This window comes from Lepisosteus oculatus, chromosome 3 (genome assembly GCF_040954835.1).
Source record: "Lepisosteus oculatus isolate fLepOcu1 chromosome 3, fLepOcu1.hap2, whole genome shotgun sequence".
Taxonomy (NCBI): domain Eukaryota; kingdom Metazoa; phylum Chordata; class Actinopteri; order Semionotiformes; family Lepisosteidae; genus Lepisosteus; species Lepisosteus oculatus.
This window is the reverse complement of record NC_090698.1, coordinates 46252845-46269768: the sequence shown is the minus strand read 5'-3', so window position 1 is coordinate 46269768 and position 16924 is coordinate 46252845.

Genomic DNA, 16924 nt, shown 5'->3' with positions numbered 1-16924 from the left:
AGGTATTCCAGTTTCCTCCCACAGTCCAAAGACATGGTGGTAGGTTAATTGGCTTCTGGAACAAGTGGCTTTGATGTGAGTATATGAGCATGTCTGTGTTTGTGTCTGTGTGCCCTGTGACTCCGGCTCCCTCCCTCATGACCTTGTATTGGATAAAGTGTTTAGAAAGTGGATGGATGGATGGATGAATGAATTGAGAATTGATCAAAATTGGTTCTTGAAAAAGAAAATTCCCTTAAGATAACTGCCCGATCAGAGAGGGTTGCAACAAATCAGTTTCAAAGACCTTCAGAACTGTAATGTGAACTCTTGCGGACATGTGAAGTGATCTGTAGACAATGGGCACAAATCAAGCCACGCTAGAGATAGCAGCACAACCCAGGATTTATTGAACTCTTAGGAGTGGATATGCCAGTACACATTACTGTTCACATTTCAACTCCAGCTTTAGCAACACAGCAACAGATAGCGTGCCAGAGTTTTAGAGTATTGGGTGCGACGTTTTGGTTCTGTGAGGCAGTAGATCATCAGGTGACAAAAGCTCACAAGGTGATGATATCTCCAGATTTACAGAGAAAACCCCAAGGAGCTCCTTCAGAGTAAGCAAACTCATTTGCAGTAGATTCTGGCCAGAATACAGGTGGTTTTAGTTTTTTGTTAACCCCAGCAACTCTCTTTCCCCACCCGGTTATCCCAGAGCCTTACCAACCCCAGGTTTCAGGGAAGAAAGGGCTCCTGAGGATGTCACAGAACAGTGGTGGAGAGGACTCGGACATGCAGTTCCTGAGCCCCACCAACCCTTCCGACAGAGAGAGAGGTGTGCTCACAGAGGAGGGTCAGGCCTGAAAGGGGATCTGCAGTCCCAATTTCTCAGGCCGGTTATTAAATCTTGCAAAATTTTTTTTTCACAAAGAAGTGAGAGGCTGTGAAATTTTCAAAGCAAAAAGCAAATCCTTGATGAGTAGCCCAAGAGTCACAGCAGAAACTGATTCGGGGAGTGCTGCTTCCTGCTATTGACATTTCTTCTCTTCCCACCAGATTGCCTGTGCTTTGGTTGTGTCTTTGGCTCATAGATGTAACTGGACTTTTAGATGAAAAAGGATTTGATATCTCACAAGCTGTTAAATGTTTTTTTTTTATTTCTCAACAGAACTTTAGTCATAGCATTAAAACTCCCAATGGATTTTGGATACACAGTTCCACGCATATGCATTAGTTAACAGCTAAGGCTTGGGCTGTCTAATGGTATACTTGATACTTGATGTCTAATGATATACAAATGATGCTTGGGCTGGTAATGATAATGCTATGCTAGTTAATTATATTAATCCTTAACATCTTTCAATGTTTGGGAAAACCAAGGAATGAGCTATGTTTGGCTGGTTTTGACAGCTCCCGTCCATGGTGGGGACAATGTGCCTACAAAGACTTCCTGCCCTCTCTGCGGACATTCCAGCGTAGAGCGTACATTTCTCACAGCCCCAGGAGCTGCTGGGGGTCTGGGCTCTCAGCCAGCTTGCAGGAATGTGGACCCTAATGTTGGCATGTCCAGCACCTGATCCAGCAGGAAGGAGAGCAGTCTTCTGTGCAGATCCCTCTGCCCCAGTTCCCAGAACACTGCAGGGAAGGATACACATCCATTCCTTTTCTTTCTCCTTTCTTTCATCTTGCTCAGTTTTTATTAAGTGATCATAAAAATTGAGGAACATTGATAATGGTAGTTTGGATGATTTTTGACAACTGCAGTTTTGATTCCAATTTTGGTGATAGTAGTACTATTGATTACTGTTAAGTATCAGACTGAGGACTAATTGCCTATTATGAAGACTGGTAGTGGTTACAGTCAAGTTGGTTTGCACAATCTTGACCTCCATGTGGTGAAAGAGCAGGGGACTTGATGTAGTGTTTTAGCAACAATGGCAACTTGTTAGGAAGACTGCCATCCTGACTAACCACTACAGCCTTCACAATAGACAAGCAGTCCTCACCCTTTATTCTTCTTAAAGGTCAAGTGGAAATATAGTTTCCTCTAAGAACGTTATGTACAGACAGTATGTGTAAGCCCTGTCTGTGTTTTTCAGGGGAAGCCCAGGGAAGGACCTTCCCAGAGCTCCTCAGAGCCTCTCAGATGTGCTCCACAACCTGCCGCTGTGTCTTCAATGGAATCAAACCCGTGCCCCCGATCTCTCGAGGCACCAAGCCCTTGCCCGACAGGGCCTAGGGTATGCCCAGGGACTCAGGAAAGGCAAGCCAGACAGGGCGCCCCTTGGAGCGCCCAATGGAAAGTAACCTTCAGCTTTATGGAGAAGAGGAGGCAGTGGACTATGAGGAAGTCAGAACACACCAGTGGTGGACATCACAACATTCTTGCCTGTGGGGTTGGGGATCTCAAAATTGACAGCTCTGTTCCAGCTCTGTAAAGATAACTGTCAAAGCAGTGCTGATTGTTATTATTTTTTCACTTTTCTCCTCTGTCTCTGTGTCTTCCGTGCAGGTCCGATTACTCCCCTCCTTTAGTAGCAAGGTCTCGCTTGGATGGAATCCCCTCCAGAAAGCTGATGGCTGCTTCCAGAGTGGAGGACAGCCCCACCGAAGGTGCTGACAGCTGGAGCTGCTGTCTTGTCATTTGTTTGAATGTGTTTGCTTGTGTGTATGAGTGTGTGCTGAGAAACCAGCTGTGAGACTGGGCAAAACTGAACAGTAATTAAACATTACAGCTTGGGTTTTGAATGGGGCACAGTCTGTTTCAGTTTTTTCTTTTCTAGACTAGATTACTGCATTTCCTAGTCATTTTCATCAGTGAAAAAACTGTCTTTGTCCACAGAAAACACAGTAGCTGTTCATTATTGCTGCCTACTGGGTCTTATTTAGAGATAAAGAAATAAAGAATAACACCTGCCCACATTTTTCTCAGTTGATTTTGGCATTTGTACTTCGGCATGAGTGTCAGTGTGTCTGCTGGGTTTTGAAAGGTGGAGGGTGTTGAGAAATGCGGACTTTGTTTTGCAGGGGTGACCTCGGATGTGAGTGTAGTGGAGTAGTGGCTGACATATTCTAATGGGCCTGGTGAGCCTGAGGAGGACAGGTTGATAGTGTTGTCCCCTCCTGCTGCCACACCCCCGGGCCGAGTGCCCCGCAGACTGTCCAGAATCCCCAGACGTGAGTCGGCTGCACCATTGGTTAAGATGTCACTAATGATAACAAGGACTGGCTCTGAAGGATAATTAGTTTTTCTGAGGAAAAACAAAGGAAAATTAACTATTAAGCCTTGATTCTTTGTTAAATTATGCATTATGTGATGCATTATGTGATAGTTAGCCCACAGAGGAATGATAATATCAGATGGGAATGCAGGCTTTAACTAATCTAATGTAGTCAATGGGACTCTGGATCATGATGATAGAGTTTTTGTAGTCAACACATTTGTAACATAGGCAGAGATGTGATATTTTTAAAGTCATACCAATTTGTTGGTGTAATTTCTGAGCCTCAATTTGGTGAGTTGCTTTCAGTCGAATCTGGCTATTATCACATTATTATTTTAATATTGTTGCGTCCATTTCAGTGATGCCTGTCAGGCATTGTAATTAAATCATACATTCCAACTCACTAACACTTTAAAAATAAAACAGGTGATGCAGTTATTAATGTCAGTTTTGAAATCTGTTCATAGGTTCTCAAGAGCTCAGTGCAGGTCTAAGTCTCAGGGCCAGTGCTTTGGTCACTTTGTCTCTATAGGAGTGTTGGGGAGCTCCACTCGAGTTGCTTCTCAGCAGAGCCTGATGTCGTGCCCTGGGCAAGGCACCAGCACTGGCAACACAAGTGTCGAGCCCCTGGCGCGAGTCTATGGAAAGGCAGTCCAACACAACAGTCACCCCTACGTCGAGGAGGTGAGTAAGAGGCCTTTATTTCTCTTTGCTTTTGTTTTGAGTTTTTTACAAACAAAACTTTTGAGTTTGAAAATGCTCTGTAGGTCTTTCATTTTTGTGTTTCATCAATGTCCTAGTTTTTTATAATACCTTCTAAAGTATATTTATTTATAAACACTTCACATCAAGACATCAAAAACAATCAAGATTAGTAATAATGTCTCCATCAGCATACGTGTGTACTCTGCATACTGTAATGCCATAGCACACAAGTGTAACTACAGTATATTATGATCAAGTCCTGTCTACGTACTGACCTAATATTCACAACAACAGTATTTGAAGCCCTATACAGACAGTATTCTGGAATAGAATATTAGAGTATTTTAGATGTAAAAATACAGCCTGGAAAGGAATTGACCCAATAATAACAAACAGCAAAAATCTGTTCAGGGGTTCACTATATAGGAAATAACAATGATACAGGACTAATATGTTTCTTTTTCCATCTATAATATATTTGGTATTTGAGGGATTTGATCATTTTGGGACCAGCCAGATTGCTTACAATGATCAGGCACAGTTATTTATCTCAGAAATCTCAGAAATTAAAACATTTTTAATTTTTTTGTAGACCTTGGGGTTCAGTATATAGGAAATAACAATGAAACAGGACTAATATGTTCTATTTCCATCTACAGTGGTATTTGCATCAGTGGTATTTGAGGGATTTGATCATTTTGGGACCAGCCAGATTTCCTTCAATGATCAGGCACCGTTATTTATCTAAACATTTTTACATTTTTTGTAGACTCTGGTGGATAACTTGTGAAAGCCTTTAGCTTGCTTTTAGAAAACACCTATCAAATCCCTTGCATGGCACTTTCATCTATGTACTGTACTTAATTATATCAGCAGCATTATAGAGTTGCTGTCATATGGGTGTAAGTTATGTTACAGCAGCAAAATATAGAGGAAACTCAAAATAAAATGCAAGTATATGTATATGAATACTATGAATCACAATTCAGTGCTGTGAAACAATTTATGTCATGGGGTCCAACAGTAAATATTTCAGAGGACTCAAAGTAAAAACTTTTACCAGGACTGGTCCAGCTGGTCTCAAAACTGAGCCGGGCCAGGATTGCCCAGGGTTAACTTGTGCTTTTCTGTTATTACAGACACACAAGATGGGACACGTCCAGGACCAGTGGAGGAGCGTGGGGAGTCTTAAGAAACGCCTGCGCATGACAGGGGGGGATGGATCTGCAGAGGAGAGGGATAACGTTGTAGATTAAACCGACCCAGGGACGCCAAATAATGTAGGGAAAACCGGTTCAGGGACGCCAAATATGTAATCATAGTGGCTCTCTGAAGGCACCAGTTCTGTAGGGTTTGGGCATTTACTGAGACAATTATTAATTGTAGCAGTAAATCACAAAGTTGATTCTTTTGATGGCTTTAGAATCCAACCATGCGACATAACTCAAACAACGCGCACACACAGGTACTAATACACGAGGATACATTTATTAATACATAGAATATGCATATAAACCTAACAGATCTTATCGAGAGGGTTATCAGAATACAAAAGGTATATTCGGTCAGTTACAAAGAGTTATACATATCAAGAGGACATACGTTCAGTATATCATTCATTAAGACCGTTTCATAAATGAACTTGGTTATAACTTCTACATTAGATACTCAAACAAGTACATAACTCTTAGGAATTAAATTGATATCAACTGGTTGGGATAACAATTGAATTCTCGAGCTGTAATGCATTGAAGTTGAATACTCATCCAATCTTTGGGGATTCAGATCTCCTGCGGGCACAAAGAAACAGTTGCAGGCTGTTGCTGTCCAATCCGCGCTCTCTGGCTCCGTGCTCATTGTTGGCATTAACTAGCAAAGTTTGTGCACAGGAGAAAAGATGACTGTGGGTCCCAGCAAGTCAGGAAGAGGACCGGTTCGTTCCTGATGAAGAGCTAGTTCTGAACAGTGATTCAGCTTTCCACAGTTCCGACCTGTTCACGAGGCCTGCTGCTGGCTACTCTCTGGCAACCTCCGCTCTAGACTCTTAGAACAAAGGAAAGTTCTGGCACTCGGACACACTGGCCGTTCCGTGGTTGTCCGGGCTGAGTCTCAGGATGGTCAGGAGGCGCGCTGCGAGAATGTCCTGCCCTTGGGAGCCTTCTGCTCCTGGGCCGTCCTGCCCTGGAATTCTCCTTTGAATTCCCTTTAGAATCTGAATCTGAATCTTGTTGAATCTGAATCTGAATCTTGTTGAATCTCTCAGGCTCTCTGTGTTGCCTGTTTTTACCTGGAGGAACTTCAGCTCATTGATTGGCTGAAAGTTCCATGGGCATCAGAGTCCCACGTGGGTTACTCGGCCCTACCAGTCCCTGATTGGTTGATCAAGGTGAGATATGAGTCACTTAGTCCTGACACTTAGTAATGCAGTCCAGATGTCCAACTGGCACTCCCTAGACAGATAGGCGCCAATGGATGACCATTGATCATGATAGCCAGGCTTAGCTAAGTGCATCCCCCTTTGGGAGCTGTCCTTATCAAAAGAAAACATGTTGCATGAATAGTTTCTCTGTGGCTGCACCACAGAGATGAACAGAGAAATGGGGCCTCATTTGGGAAGGCTCAGAACACTTAATTCTGCCTTATTATTAAGCCTCACCGCTACAACGTCTCTTTCTGCCTCTGAAGAGTACCCCCCATATCGCAGGTCAGATCAGCATCTCCGAGCTGGCCCTCACCCAGAGCCTTCAGTTTCTGGCCTCTGACGACTGGTATGCATAAAGCAGTACAATCAGCATCCAACTATTCCGCTTTCTTTGAATACAGTTCTGACTAGTGAAAATATAGACCTTGCTGCCCATAGCTCTATACAGTTAGACCTCTTTCTTTGTCCTGGTTGATATATTTCTTTCCTTTCACTGAATTAAGGGAGAGGAAGGTTGACGGACTGACCTTCATAAGGCGTCTGTTCCAGCATCACCCCGCCATCCTGAAGAGCAGACTGCACAATGTCTCCCAGGCGCTCGTGCAGGAGGTGTGATCTCTCCAAAATATTAATTGTTCATTTGTATGATTGCTTTTTACTGTTTTTGTATCCATTCCGATCCATTTATAGAGAATGGTTCAAGAGAGGGGTACAGACGAGGCTCTGCAGTGCTGGCGGTGGTTTGCCTTTCCCCAGGTGAAGAACTTGCGATCAGCTGTGTCTAGGATGGCAGTGGTGTGTCTGAGAGACATGTTCACCTTCCTGCAGAGAGGGATGGACCCGGAACTGGGCAACACAGTTAAGGTGCTGCTGCACAAAGCCGGAGAATCCAACACATTCATCCTTCATGTACCCCTGCTCGTGCAATCAACGCACTGCTGAATGGAGGTCTGAGGTGAGGGCAGAAATATACAGAATAGAATAATACCCAGAATCTTAGGGTCTGACTTCAGGAGCTGTGAAGGGTCATTTACGTTTCACGGAGCTTTAAATCAAAGCATGTACTAAAGAATGTTTACTACAATGCTAATATCCATTCATTTTCTAACCACTTTCTCCAGTTTATGGTCATGAGTTAGCTGGAGCCTATTTCTGCAAACAGTGGGTGTAAATCAGGCCAAACCTTGGACTTGTCACCAGTCCGTCACAGGACAGGCACACAGACACGGACACGTGCACACTCACACTAGAAACACATGAGAACACACAAGCAGATAGCACCCCAGGTCCTGGTGGAGAGGATGGGCGCACGTAACCTCCCCAGGGAACTCACCAGCTGCATCCTGCCTGCTGCCACTCGGCTGGCACAAGACGCCTCCCAGGAAACCAGGTACAAGCTTGCTCTTTTCCTAGACGGGTAAGATGGTGATTTCCTTCAAGGAGCCAGCTTTGCAACTCCGTGGTGCAATGAGTCTCATGAAAAGATTTGTCATTTCAGACACTTTGGACAGCGGTTGCTGTCTTCCCTGAAGCACCGACTTTGAGCAAGAGGTACTGTCTGTGGTCTGCGGTCCTGTATTTTACAATACAGCTCTAATTTTAAAACAAAAACATTTCATTTCCTTTAAATTGAAAATGTAGGTCTAAAATTTATAAAATCACAATACATTCAAAAACACTTAACAGGGGACAATATACATCATTAACAGACGGACTGTTTATTTTGTTAAAATGAATATGTAGTATGTGCTCTAGAAACTTGCAGATGATTAAATATTGTAATACATTTCTACCAATGCATTTTTTAGGTTATTCTTTTTACATTTATAGTACTTAGCACAAAAAACTAATCTGGAATATATTTAGCTTCCAATGTATTTAAAGGTATCACTTACTAATTAAAAACTACTTTATTTTTGTCAATGTCTGTTATTCATAATCAGTGAATGAATTAAAGTCATTACTGAATTGTGTGAAAGATGAAAAATGAAAGTACTGTGGCAGGCCTGTTCTGGTACACCCTTAATTAAATGCAGGTGGGCTGGAGCTTGAGGCTCCCAGTGATGTTGATTGACTGATTGATGGACGTATTGTATTCTGTATGCTTCATGCACATGATCACCCAGCCCGTCTGTCTATCCTGGTGCCAACTTCCACCTTTACCAACTCTCCCACCTTTGTGTCTGTTAGACTTCCAAGTGGAAGAAGAGACTTAATGGTGGAGAATGAAACATCACAGTGAAGACATCAGAAAAGACTCTGCTGTTTCTTGGTGGTTTCAAGTGCTTAATAAAGTCGTTATTTTGAAATCATAATTGACCTTGCTTCTCTATTCTTTATGTATTGCCTGTGGCTCATATGCCTTAGAATGTTGGCTCAGTACTTGTTCAAGCACATCATGGAAACATAAATGCAGTGGTATTGCTGTACTTACATTTATTCCCCACCCTTTCTGTACTGTATGTATTGTAATGTTATAGTTATTTCTTGAATTAATTTCTGCCACTAACGACAGTCTAAGTTAAGTTGCTGAAGTTGAAGTTGCACTTCCTTTTTAGTTTCTACTTTTACTCCCAAGTTTGATTTACTGTTTATTATGAAGATGTCTATGGCGTTAACTCTGTCTATCAATGCCTTTGAAGATTTGGAATACTTGAATGGGTCCTTCCGAGAGTTCTTTTAACCTGTCAGCATAGGAAATTCCTTTCAATCCCAGAAAGTATCTGGCTATTTTCTTTTGACTGATTCAATAGATCTCTTGTGTAAACACCATTCAACACAAACTTTCCAATAACAGTATACTTGTCCAAAAACAGAATCTTACCATTGTTGATACAGTATGTTCTCTTCAGTTTGGCTTGGATGCGTGGTCCCTTCAGAAGTATATTTTGATTGAGTGAAGGATATTTTGCATGTAAATGAGTGAAAGATTGTGGAAACTCTGAAGCAATCTGAACCCTAACCCTAACGCAAATCTATAGCTTGGGTTATTACACTGCATTGCCCTGAGGGAGAATGTTGTCAAAAATGCCCTCAAAGAAAATGTTTGCAAGAAATTGATAACACTTATCAAACCCCTTGCATTTTGCATGGAATGTACATGTATTTTATGGAATAAAGCCCAGAGTTTTAAGGTATACCTGACTGTTACCATAGTGCGTAACTAACTGGAACACTGCGGGACCGGTGTGTACATACATTCACACTGCGAGAAATACTGCTCAATATGGGTTCGTGCAAACAACCCGCATATGACCACAGGAAGTCAGAACAGCATTGAAACAAACTCAAAGTAGTCTCCAGTTATCTAGCCTGTAAGCAGGGAATAAAGCTTTGATTGATTTCTGAAACCCTTTCTTTATGTCCTGTTTTCATTCATTTAAACGACAATACCTAGAATGCTGCAACTAAGTGTTTTACACAAGAGGCAAGTCCTCTGACCTTTCCCAGCCTTGCTTTGGGTTGTGAAAGTTTTTCATTTTTTTAATGAATCGACACTTGACACATGCCTCCAATGTAATGAATCTTTATTACTTTTTCTTATCAAAAAATCAATTTAAACTCTCTAGTTATTTTTAAACTTCTTGCTGAACTATGGGACAGTTGCAGGGTTGCTATTTCTCTTCCATATTGGCAAACATGGAAAAAACTAAAATATAACCCTATTTTAAATGTAAAGTTTTTTTTTCCTTTTAAAACAACAGAAGTCTTAACATCTGAGGAAAAAATGAAGACATCATAACTTAGGAGAAGTCCTCATTGGTTGCAAAAATGATACATTTTAACGAAACATTTTGAAATATAATGAAACAAATTAGACATTGCTATTTCTCATGGCCATGAGAAACCCTACAGTTCGCCTACCAGCCCAGAGTTGGTGTGGAGGATGCGATCATCTACATGCTGCAAAGGGCCTACTCACACCTGGACAGGGCTGGCAACACTGTAAGGATCATGTTTTTCAACTTCTCCAGTGCCCTCAATACCATCCAGCCCTTACTTCTAAGGAGGAAGGTGGAGGAGATGCAAGTCGATCCCTCCATGACCTCGTGGATCACTGACTACCTGACAGGCAGACCACAGTCTGTGAGACTTCAGAACTGTGTGTCTGAACAGGTAGTGAGTAACACAGGGGCACCTCAAGGGACAGTTCTTTCTGCATTCCTCTTCACCCTCCTATACTTCGGACTTTAAGCACAACTCAAAGTCATGCCACCTGCAGAAGTTCTCAGATGACTCTACAATTGTGGGATGTATCAAGGGTGAGCAGGAGGAGGAGTACAGAGGACTGGTCAGCAGCTTTGTGGAGTGGTCTGGGGTGAACAGCTTGGAACTGAATGTAACAAAGACAAAGGAACTGGTAGTAGATTTCAGGAGGAAAAAGGTCAAACCTACTCCTGTCTACATCCATGGGAGTGGCGTGGAGATGGTGGACTCATACAAGTACCTGGGAGTGCACATCGACGATAGACTGGAATGGTCTAAGAACATCGAGGCCATCTATAAGAAGGGACAGAGCCGACTCTACTTCTTGAGGAAGCTCAGGTCCTTCAATGTATGTAGTAAGATGCTACATATGTTCTATCAGTCAGTGGTAGCGAGTGCCATTTTCTACGCAGTGGTATGCTGGGGCCCTGGGATTAGAGCAGTGGATTCTAAAAGGCTGAACAAGCTCATCAGGAGAGCAAGCTCTGTCATACGGTCTGACTTGGACCCCTTGGAAGTAGTGGCTGAGAGGAGAATCATGTTGTCTTGGACAACATCTCCCATCCCCTCTATGACAGGCTTGTAGAAATGAAGAGCACGTTCAGCAATAGACTGATTCATCCACGGTGCGACAGGGAGCGCTACAGGAGGTCATTCTTGCCTTCTGCTATAAGACTGTACAATGCATCCACCTTGTGTCTGAGCAGAGGCAACATTGACAGTGACCTGTTTCTGGACTGAACGCATCTACACATCTACTGCTACATCTGTTCTCTTTCTTTTCTTTTCCCGTTTACATCCGTTTTTGGTGCAATACATGCCAGGGACCCGTGCAATACATTTATATTTATATCTAAATCTATATCTATATTTACATCTATATTTACTGTATATTCATATGTGTGATACGATTTTTTTGTTTACTGTTCTGTTCTAGTTTGTTCTTTGTGTGTCCGGACTGTGAGTAACTCTTTTAGTGCACCCCTCACTGTACTGATTATATTGTATGTATTGTACTATTATTATTATTGTATCATTTGTTACACTGTGGCTGTGTTGACTGTGTAAAGCTGCTGTTGCACTGCAATTTCCCTCACGGGATCAATAAAGTATCTATCTTTTAGGTCTCAAAAAGAGGACATGCTAAATGTCACACCCCACACTCTCCCTCACAAAGGCCATTACATTCCCAAACCCACTGTTTCACAATCTCATTCCTAATTGAACCCATCACATTCCCACATGCACCAGGTTCCATAAATTCTCACTCCCAGACCAATTATCCAACCACGTCTCTTTCTCTTTAGTATTTAAAGTTCCCTCACGCCAATTTATGCTCCCTATTGAGAAGCCTCCCAAAGTATCCTCTTGTGTGTTTCTAAATTTTTTGATTGATCTGCTGGTTCCTAATCTTCGCTCCTGCCTGTTTGACCATTCTCTTTGGATTTTGTTTTTTGGATTGTCTTTCTGGGATTTCCCTAGTTACTGGACTCAGTGCTTCTCCAATTGACTAAGTCCCTGGATTATGTGTTTGGATTTGTCCCTGTGCTACTCCACATTATACAGGATTTGTGGTTCTGCATAAGGATCCTCTTATTCTGCTGATTGGTTCCCTGACACTAAATACTCAGCAATGACTTTCATTAAATGCTCTCTTTTAATCAAATTTACATACATTTTTTTGTGTTGCCCTCTACTAATAAAGTGAGCAGAGTTTGGGTTTAAGGTGCATTCAGACCCAGCTAAAAGGCTTTGTTTTGGCTCCTCTGGAAGACTTGGAGCATGCCCTGACTGGCCTGAAAGTTAAGGCATTATTTTCCCATGTTTTCAGCTTGTAGAAAAAGAGTAAAGATAATGTGCACACCTTCCTTTGATATGTCTAGTGTGGAGTTGTCGGTCTTTCTATAGCTCAGATAAACCTGAACGATTAATTGATGCAGAATTCAATGATACAGTAAAAGATGGGCATCTAACAAACTCAGTTTTATGTTCCACTCAAGGAAACTCAGTTATGGTTGGCCATTTATAAGAAAAGATCACTTTATTGGCCATATTCAACTTCTTGTATAAGGGATTTGTCTTTTTGCATACTCCAACTTGCTCTCCATGAGACACGGACTGGGAGAGAAGCTTGAGGCTCGAGCGCAGTGTCAGCCATTTACAGTATAAAGCACCCCTGGAGCAGTGGGGGTTAAGGGGCCCTTACTCAGGGGTGTATGCTATCCTTGTATAATGTGTGATTGGATGTGCAGAAAAATTAATTTATTATCTATATGAGCCTAAGTGGGATTTAGATCCAGTTATGACCATAAGTGAGAAGAGATGGGAGTTCATGCCTAGTTATTTAGTAAACATAAACTAATTTTCGACCATAGTCTTTTGATGTTGTTAAGGAAGGGCTAAGGCATTAGCAGGACACAAGTGCCCTGCAGACTCCAAAGTTGTTACAACGCAAGCAATAGCACCTTGGTACAGCTAACTGTTGTAATTCAGCACCTAATTTCTACTGTTTTGTCAAATTAATTTGCCTTATTCTTTCAAAGACTGTACTGTGTGGAATGGGGGAGCTACACATTGAGATCATTCATGATCGAATAAGAAGAGAATATGGCATTGAGACTCACCTTGGACCACTACAGGTGGCCTACAGGGAAACCATCTTGCAGTCGGTTTCCACCACAGGTATCACATTCACACCTCGGCACAATATGCCAGTAATATCTTCACTTTGACAGGTAACAATTGCTTGTGCTGTACAGTATATCAGTGGACATCAGTTTCTTAGAGGGCTCATCATTGATAACATGTCACAATTCCTCTTCACAAGGATATAGGATGTGTGTTCTGCAAAATGACTGCAGGTTTTTTAGGTGTCTCAAATCACATGTCAGCATTTCTGCCTGGTGTGCATTCCAGCCAATATTTGTGAAAGTATGGATTGTTTCTTTTTTCTGTGTCTGTTAGTAGAAAATGCTTTCGTTTTTTTCTTTCATTTCCCTACCCTCTACAGAAGCTTGACCCATTCTAATCTGCTGCAGAGCCTGCTGTTCTGAAACTATTCCTGAGTGTCGTCGTTCTCCCTTTGTCAGACACATTGGACAGAAGCATTGGAGACAAGAGACACCTGGTGACAGTTGAGCTGGGAGTGAGCCCCTGCGCAGAGGGTAGCTCCACTGCTGCCCCTGCCATCAGCTTTGAGGACAGTGTGGAAGAGCAGCTTCCTTTGGATGTGAAACAGGCAGTGGAGAATGGAATACAAAGTGCTTATCTCCAAGGTAACGGGGCTCTTAAATGGATTTGGGCTATCAGTGACAGGCAGTTTTCTTTGGTTATTGAAGCACCATTATTTGGGTCAGTTTCAGATTCTGATACCAAGAATGGTTTCCAATATAGAGGATGTGTACTATAGCTTGACAAAATGTCCAAAAAATGTTTATCCCATTTGATATTGCAATAATAAAGTCATGTATGTGAAGGCTCACCTTGAAGCATTGTTTTTAAGCACTACAGTTTGCATAAACTCTGGTTGTTTACATATCTTTTGTTTTGAACAACTTTTCATTTAACTTCTTAAGAGTCAGTAGTGGAGATCAAGTTCTGGTGCTAGGGTGTCAATTTTAACTGACGTGTTTGAAATAGTGATGTACATTCTGTAAATTGTATAAGTCCTCTAGAATTATACTTTCATATGTTATGCTGTCTAATTAACTAAGGTAAGGAGTATTTCATATTTATGGTGTATACACAGCTGAAGAGAGGTTCTGAACTACTCAGCTTGAATTAGGTAGTGTTAAATGATGATGTATGGGTGTGAAAGCTAGACCCTGAAAAAAGCTGACCGAAAGAGGATGGATGCTTTCAAGCTATTGGTGCTAGAGAAGACTGTTACGGATACCATGGACAGCAAGGGTCACCAATAAAGAGGTTCTGGAGCGCATCAAGCCAGAAATCTTGCTTAGGGAAAGATCACCAGACTCCGGCAATTGGAGAAAGCAAATATGCTTGGAATGGTCAGTGGAACAAGAAGACGAGGCCACCAAAGAACGCGGTGGCTCGACGCCAACAAAACGGACACTGGTTTAGCTATAGAACAGCTAAGGGAAAGTCCAAGACCGGAAAGCGTGGCGAGAGATGGCCTATAGAATCGCCGAGAGTCGGATCCGACTGACCGGATAACATCATCATCATCAAATGATGATGTGGATGTGTAGGTGCACTGTCAAAAAAGCTTCTAAAAAGCTGCAATTTTACATGTTTGTCCATGTGCTTTCTACATATGCAGCCATTTCCTGATTCTCCAATGCCATTCAAAGTAATTCCAGGTCCACTGCTGGGGTTCCCGGTGCAGGATGTGGTCACTACAGTTTACTCTGTCAGCATACAGCCTGGGACATCAATGGCCATGGTCTCAGCCTGTGTGTCTCGCTGTATGCACAAGGTAACATTTGCTCAAAAGGAAAAGATGAAGACTAGGATAATCATGCAGCACAATACAATTTCTTCAACCCGTTTGAAATCATGATGGAAGGCTCATTTCTGGAAAGTAGTCCCCTAAATGAATAAACCGATGAAAGAAAACATGAGAGAAATATATGTAGAAAGAAAAGTCATTGCTTATTGCAAGACAGAAGTTAAAGATGCAATTGTTAAATGTTCTGAGTAGCCCAGGGCACAATACATAGAGGTTAGAAGTGTTGTGCTGTTTTTTACAATTGGCTTTGTTAGACCAATATGCTAACAACAAAATCAGTTTGTTTTCTTTCAATTTGATGTAAAAATACAACTCAAATATCAAATGCTATATTAAATGTTTATTGCTGCAATTTAGTCTTAATCTATTCAAATTTATCGATGAATAGACGGGCCAGAAGACTGGGTTTTTAGTGACAGAATAAATGTTTATATTTTTTATAGAACATTTAAGCTTGTTTGTCCTTCAGGTTTCATTACAATATGGGCATTGTTGTTTAAAAACATATTTAACAAAGTATTCATCAGGAAACAATGGAGTGTGATGGGAGTGAGCATTTCTTTACAAAAACGACTTTTCTTTTGTTCATCTTTCTCACAGGGTTACTTCACAGTCCTTTGCGCTCTGACATCTGGCACTGCCACCTTCACACTGGAACTGTCCAGCTACGAAGCCATGACTGCCCATGATCAGAACACCCTTCTCAGCCGAATGACAGGAGTGGCATGAAGCCTTCAGCCAAACATGTTTGAAACAAGGAGTACAAGAAACTGTTTAACTCTTGAAAGCATCAGGCTCATACAAAATGTAAACTGGGCTTTGTCTTTTAAGAAGGGGTTGAAAAGACCTGCATTTCCTTTCATGTGTTGTCATCCATTTTGCTGCAGGATATAACTTTGGAAACACACTAAACTGACTTCAAAGTTTGGAATTACCAGCTACAATTCTCTTAATAAATTATGTACAAAAGCTCTAAGAGTAGGATAGGTGATTGTTATGGATAAATTAAGATGTACTGAACAAAGTAACATTTTACACACATCAATAAAAAATTAAAATGCAGAAGCATTAAAAACGACCCCAAGAAAGCTAGTGCCTTCTTCTTTCAGTCTTATTTCCACAGTGGAGTCTTAGGTCATGGTTGAACTGAGTTTAACGGGACATATTTTAACATGGAGTGTTGCTAGGGCTGCAAATATCAGTACCTCTTCCAACAGGAGACACTTTAATGTTCAAATGCGGGACTTTCTGGGTCACAAGGGTCGGCTGGCAACCGTACTCGCCTCAAAAGCAAAGGAGTCCTCACGCGTCATTCTGTTGCGGTGGGAGACATGAGTGAGCACAGTGTTGATGAGCAAGTTGCTCAAACCTAACGTTTCCGAAGGGGTGGAACTGAAGTACGGGAATAATCACGAGGGTGGAGCATCGATAGTGTTACACCGAGATAACAGATTTGCAACTTTTTTTTTAGTCAAGAAGCAATGCAAAGAAGAACAATCTCCCACTCCTCCTCACTGAAACATTCACCGCAGTGGCAGCTCCTCCACCTTCTTCATCTCAAAACGCGACTCTAGCTCCACAAAAAAGATGAACGAGGTCGGATTTTGTAATTGGAATTGCATTTTCCAAATTCCAAAGTTGCAAATTTATTTTTATTTCTATTAATAATGTTTAATCTTCGGGTAAAATATTTGTTTCACCGGAGCATTTGTTTTCAATTAACCTGAACGTCATTTTCGCAGATCGCGTCTTATATAGGTCACGTGCTCAATCTGTAAAGCGCCACGCAGCGATCAGCGCGTCATCTCTGAACTCACAATTGCATTATTACTGAGAGAGTGACGGATTGCTCAAGGGGTTAAAATGATCGTAGTTTCTCATAGGTTATTGCTTTAGCTCATTCTCTTCGTCAGG